Source organism: Brassica oleracea, chromosome C8, assembly GCF_000695525.1.
Source record: "Brassica oleracea var. oleracea cultivar TO1000 chromosome C8, BOL, whole genome shotgun sequence".
NCBI lineage: Eukaryota > Viridiplantae > Streptophyta > Magnoliopsida > Brassicales > Brassicaceae > Brassica > Brassica oleracea.
The window spans coordinates 26811707-26818707 of NC_027755.1; positions in this window are offsets into that span (position 1 = coordinate 26811707).

The following is a 7001-nucleotide window of genomic DNA, read 5'->3' on the forward strand; positions in this document are numbered from 1 at the left end:
TGAAGACCATGTGGAGTCAAGATGCTGAGCTGGAGTCGTGTAGACTTGGAGAGCAAGGGAGTATCTTGGAGATATGGAAAGAGGAATAAACTTGAGGAGCAAGTTTATGACTTAAAGAAAGAGGAATAAGTGCATTCCAAGAAAAGGAAAGTTGCACTTATTGTTATGGAAGATGTCCATACATGTTGCCTCGGAGACTAGGGTTTCGGGAACATGGAGAATAACTATAAGATAGCTATGAGGTCGTCTGTATAGAGAGAGAGACACGGAGGCTGATCTTATAGAGAGAGAGAAGCTCTTGGAGGTGTTCTTGGGTCGTGCTGAAGCAGTGGCTGAAGTACTTGACGGAGAAGAGACATAAGCGGGTAGCTTAGGAATCTTTCAGTAGCGTGTGTTAGAGTTTTAACACTAGACGTGTAAAAGCTGAATAAGTAAGTCTTGTAAAAATTGTTAAAGGAGATTCTAATAAAACATTGATGTTTGCTTGTGTATTTGTCTTTTGATTTATCTTCTGCATTACCTATTGTTGTGTCATCTTGCACTTACGTTTTTTTCCTACGAAAATGTAGTCAGTGCCTAAAGAGAGGACAATGTAGTCAGTGCCTAAAGAGAGGACAATAAGACAATATAGATGCAATCGTTATGATGTCAACTAGAACTGTACCTGAGATTTTGAAAACTTTGCTCAAAACTGTATCCTATACCTCCCTCATCTAAAGAGAGGGCAATAAGAGAATAAATACAAAAATAAATTATTTTAAAAAATCATATATTTTATCATATAAAATTATACTCATATTCAAGTCATAATAATATAGAATCCACCAAATATTTTACTATCATCTCTAGTTATAAGTAAAACTCTTTAGTCAGTTTTTTTCTTTTACACTTAATATTTTTATATACCATATGAAAACACACACACACACATATATATATATGGTTTTTAAATGGGGAACCTATAAATGAGGATTCTACAGAAAATTTTCAAAAGCCAAATATAAAAGTTCAACAAATATTTTTATTGTTTTCATTGTAAAACTATACAAATATTATACATATTTAAAAATAATAAAAGCAAACTATACATATTTATCTTAGAATACATGAAAACGTTGAGTATGCCGTTTTTACTAAAGTGTTATTATAGCAAAACGTAATTATTAGAAAATATACGATTTTGTGTGAACCCATTCGCACATGCAAATATATAATATATTATTTCTTTCTTCTTTTGAAACAAACAAGTGGGGGCACGCGTTCGTATTTTGTTGCTCGTGTACACTAAAATAAAAAAAAACTTATTATCGGTTCACCCCTTAGAGTGAACATCTAGGTTCACCAACCAATAGGATTGTGTTATTCCACATTCAATATATCTTTAAAAAAGAAAACAAAATATTGTCAAATTATATTATGTTTTTAAAATTAAAAAGTAAAAAGAAATAAATAAAATAATAGTAGTCATTACAAAAAAAAATATTTTTAATGTCGTCAGCAAAAACAATAATCCCCAAATCCTAATCTCTAAACCTTAAACTCTTGTGTAAACCCTAAACCCTTGGATAAATCCTAAACTCTAAATCAAAATCACTAAACACTAAAACACTCAAGGGTTTAGGATTTAGGATTCATGATTTAGGGTTTTAGGTTTTAGTGTTTAGTGTTTTTATTTAGAGTTTATGATTTATCCAAAGGTTTAGGGTTTATCCAATGGTTTAGAGTTTACCCAGGGGTTTAGAGTTTACCAAGAGTTTAGGGTTTTAGGATTTAGGGTTTAGTGTTTTGGTGCGGAAAAAATATTTTTTTTTAATTCTTTTTTCTGTAACTACTATTTTTTTTTACTTTTTTATGTTAAAAACATAATATATTGACAATCAAATTCTGAGGAGTAGATATCAATTTATACCTAATTACTCTGCCTATAGTTCCCTTAACTACATTTTTTTAAACGAGCCAGAGCCAACCCGAGCTGGTCTTGTAATTGTTTTCTTTTTTAAAAGATATCGAATTTGAAGTAATGAAATCATATTGGTCGGTGAACCTAAAGATTCATCCTAGGGACTGAATCCAAGAATAACTCAATAAAAAAATGCTATAATAGACTAGCAATGAACGATGAATATTGCCCGTCTTAAAAGGAGATTCCAAATGTTGGTCGATGGCTATTCCTGTTGAAGGTGAAGTATACAATATTACAAAAGCCTCTTATAGTGCTCCATTGTTGAATATATAATGGAAATGATTACATTTGCTTTGTAAGTTATATTAATAATCTAAATTAATCGGTACATTGGTTGTTTTGGAACGAAATCAAAGGCTAAGAAAAGCCGCCCTTTGGACGCCACGGAAATGCACAAGTTTACACACAAGGTTACACAATTTCACACGAGTTTAAAGAATACTAATGATTTGACAAAAGATATTCTTAATTGACTTTTATCCCCTTTTAAAGGTGGAATATAATACGATTCTATGTATGTTTGACTATATATTGCATACTGTTGAGATTTCTCAATATATATTATATCTTTACATCCTAAGGCTAAGATGATCTCAGTCACACTCACAAATGCAAGATCTGCATCTACCACCACCACCCCCCCCCCAATCCCTAATACAAACTAAAAGGTTGGCTCCCATCAAATTTTTGTGTTGTTGTATGAAAAGACTTCGCAGTGATCAGCCTTCATATTGTGTGATATTGTATACTTCACCTTCAACAGAAATAGATCTACCAATATTTTAAATTTCCTTCAAGACAGGCAATATTGTTTACAATAATTTATTGTCTATCTTATTGTTGGTCGTTGCATTGTCCAGTTTTTATTAGCAAATTTTAAAAGATAACAAATGACATGTCTTACTCTTACATTATATACGACAAAACAAATTCAGAAAGTTTAATCAATATTTTAAACTACATATCAGTTCAACCAATAATATCAGATCAATACAGAGTTTGTTGAGTTTTCTGAGTTGTACAAAGTTCTTAGTTAGTGTGTTTAGCATTGTAGCCAAATTGGATATTAACTGGGTTATTGGGTTTACTTGTCCGACCTCTAGTCACAGTTACAACATTGCTTTTAACTGAATCTCATGACCAAAAATGTTAAAGAGTTGTTTCTAAACATTGATTGTGTATGTAATATGGAAAATATCGATGCCAGTCTTCAATTGAGGGGGCAAAAATCGCTATATTATACGTGTACGTGGATGTTATTGTTAAAATTTTCAACTCTTTAACCATCATTTGGTGGCCTAGTGGTTGGCCAGCTCCAGCGTTGCTAAGCAACCTGGGTTCGATGCCCCGCTGGGTTAAACCATTTGGTGGTCACCCGGGCCCATCCTGCTACTTCTGGGGTGGAGTCAACGTGGCTGCTGCGGGCTTCGAGGGATGTCTGGGCCCGGCCTGGGACCCTCGGTCATCAAAAAAAAAAAAAAAAAAAAAAAAAAAAAAAAAAAAAAAAAAAAAGGGGAACTCGTATGTGTCCGACAACGCCGCCATGCTTCCAAGAAAGATATTATTTCCAAATTAAATAATAATGACAAGACACACAAATTTAAAGAGGGAATAAAAACTAAATCAATATATAGAAGAAAAAAAAACAAAGTGGTCAACAGATTCACTAGAACAATGTCAAAGGCACCATCACCATCAACAAAACCACTATATGGCCCCTACCAGTCACTCACCACTCACTTATATTTGTTTTTCGTTTTCGCCGAACCAATGTAGGACATAACAACATATTAAAAGATACTGTATATCATGTTTATTTAAGAATTTAGTCAATATTGTTACTATTGAAGCATATACTTACTTAACTGGGCATCACATCTCGTACTTCTCAAAGTTTTGATTCCTAGGCGTATTTCTATTCAATCTCCTCAAGTTTGAGCATTTTTGGAGGACATAAAGAAATAAGATTTGAAGAAGGTATGATAATCAGCATCATAATTCATTTTAATATATATAAGTATATAGATTGATATATTATGACAAAATACATATTTTTGCAGTTTGTAAATCGTATGAATGTGTAGTGCGTTATAATCGTCCACTTCAGCTCGAACAATCACCTATTTTATATATGTCTTCAAAATAAAAGCATAACAAAAAAAGCATTACAGTAATGTAGAAGACTGCGCATGCATATAAATATATACACACTTGGGATTGCGGAAATAAAAGGGGTGTAGTTGTATAAAAGTGATAAATATGCTGAGATGACATGTTGAAAGTGAAAGAAAGCTTTTGGTTGGCTCCTGCACACAAGGAAGTCAGATAAAGGAACTCACCGAAAAAAAAAAAAAAAAAAAAAAATCCACTGGCCAGGCTTCTATTTATACACACAATCAAATATAATTACAAAAAAAAAATGCTTTCTTTAATTTGTATTTAAACGTAAGACTGAAGATTTAAAATGTTAATATTTATATATATGCCATTCTTAGAATTTAAATAGTTTATGCTGGATCGTAAATATATGAAATCTTACATGTGGTGAATTCATGTGGAACTTGTAAATCGTATGAGACAAAACGTCCGGCCGTTCAAGATTCTTGTTTGATTAATTCTGTCAACAAATAAAATTACAATCTAATGTCTTATATTTATAATGTTTCAAAACCTCCCCGTTTTTGAATAGTAAACCATACCCTCCGCTAGCTCATTTAAAACTAGTTATTAATTATTTGTCATCTAGAAACAACACTATGAAAAACATTAAGGAAAGAGGAGAGAAATATGTTTGACCAAAAAAAAAAAAGAGGAGAAAAATATAGACATCGAGTTTTGAAGATTAAGAAGAAAAAAAAAATTCTATTTGTAAACTAGGCATTACTTATTTCACAACAAATAAAACTAGAAAAAAAATTTTGGTCATTATATACGGGTCTATAGCTAGGAAGTCAGAAATAATGGAAGGGTTTTGTAAAAGAAATTACGTAAGATTATCTTCTTTTTTTTTTTTTTTTATAATCCAGGGGTTCCCCGCTTCGCGGGTCATTCCCCTGGGTCCGGTCAGGCAGCGGTCCACTTCACCCGGGAGGGCTGTACCTGGGCTGGATCGAACCCAGTACCGCTTTGGTGTCCAGAAGAGGCAGGGTAGTTTCCGCATGGAGAGAGAATCGAACCCGGATGGTGGTTGCCACCACAGGCCCGTCCTGCCACTTGGACTACCTCGTCCGGACAAGATTTTTTTCCCTTTTTGAGAAAAATCTCCTTCTTCTCTTTTCCCCTGAAACATTTTGTTTATCTATTGGATAATCTGTTTGTTAGAAAGATGTTTTAGACAACTCTTTTTAAGCAAAAGAAGAATGAAAAGACAACAATCGCGTACCTAAGAGGTTTGAAATCGTGGAATTAGGGTTCTCTGTACTATGTATGCAAGATAAAAATGAATTACTTGATTCATTAGTTCGGGATATAAGAGAGATAAATATGCCACAAACATATACAATATATTCGTTTACGTGAACTATATATATTTAATGAACGTTGTTCGTCATCAAGGCTATCGATATAAAACGATAGTGTGGCGTCAGGGACTCAGGCACTTTTAAGTTCTACGGAGGTCTATAGACTATATACTACTTAATCTAGATTCAAGCAAGCTTAGTTAGAAAGAAAGAAAAATAGTCACGTGGTATAAATATTGGAACATAGGCACATATAGCAACATTCTTGTTTAACGTTGTCTCGATTCTGCTAATGATATATATGTGTGTGTCTTAACTATAATGGATTCATTTATAATTTCTAGATGTGGTTTAATTTCAAATCACATTAAAGTTTCAATGCGTAATACATTTCTCATTTACATAACCATAGAAAAAAGTTACTGTTCCGTTGAAACTTCATGAAATCATCGTTTTACAAGGAATCACATGTCAGTATCATACATTTGTAACACCCCCACAGGCTGTTTTCATCAACTTTCCAACCTTAAAGTTGGTCCGTCTCAGAGTTTTAGCGGTTCAAAGGCCTTCACTCTTGCTTTTCCCCCTTTCTTTTGGTCTTTGCCATAAGCACTTTTTCATTTAGTTATATCATTTCGAAGCTTCTTTTGTTTCTTCCTCTTCCAAAGTGAATCTTTCGAATGAAAGTAAAGATATTATTCTCTCTGATTAATCAGTAGGCACAATCTTGATTTGTTTTCTTTTAAAGATATCTTTTCACAATAATAAAGAAGACAACCATCATTACAGAATAAAAAAACTATTTCTATGATATGATTATAATTACAATCTTCACCACCTCCCATGTGGGCGTTGAACAAGTTGTTAATAGGTCATTAGGCTAAAATGGCAAAGAAAATGAATGTAAGCATTTCCACCAATTGCTGTATGTTTCTTTCTTACAATAGAGATAGCTTTTGTTCTTTTATATTTAGAGAAAAATGTTATTTCTCTATCATAAAGACATATTTTTATTTTTAAAATGATACATTAACTTTTAAGTTTTTTATATTATTATAACTAAATAAATATTTTTGAGAAGTATATATTTTATAAAAAATTAGAGTTAAATTATTTATTAACATAAAAATATTTTGAGAAAATCTATAGTTTAGATAATATCATAATTTTAAGTAAATATAGTAAAAGTTAAAATAAATGGAATTAATTTTTGACATTCATAAATAAAAACTATTAGTTGTAAAATTAAAATAAAATATATTGAACAAAAATAGAGAAAAATAAAATAATATGTTGGTGATACACATTTTTATTATAGAATGCTACTATTTTATAAGAAAAAAAATAGAAAAAATAAATTTGGAATGGTAATTGTGTAGGCATGAGAACATTTATTTCTCCACCATGATTAATCTTTTTGTCGACGAGAAGAGGCCCAACATGAATTATATCAAGGCCACAAAATTAGCATCTTAGAAAACAGGATTCTTGATGGTTTGCTGGGCCTTTTTTAGAGGCCCATTTCAACCATGAAAATAAGTGTCTTACTAAGAACATTTAAGAAAGAATTTTCACGT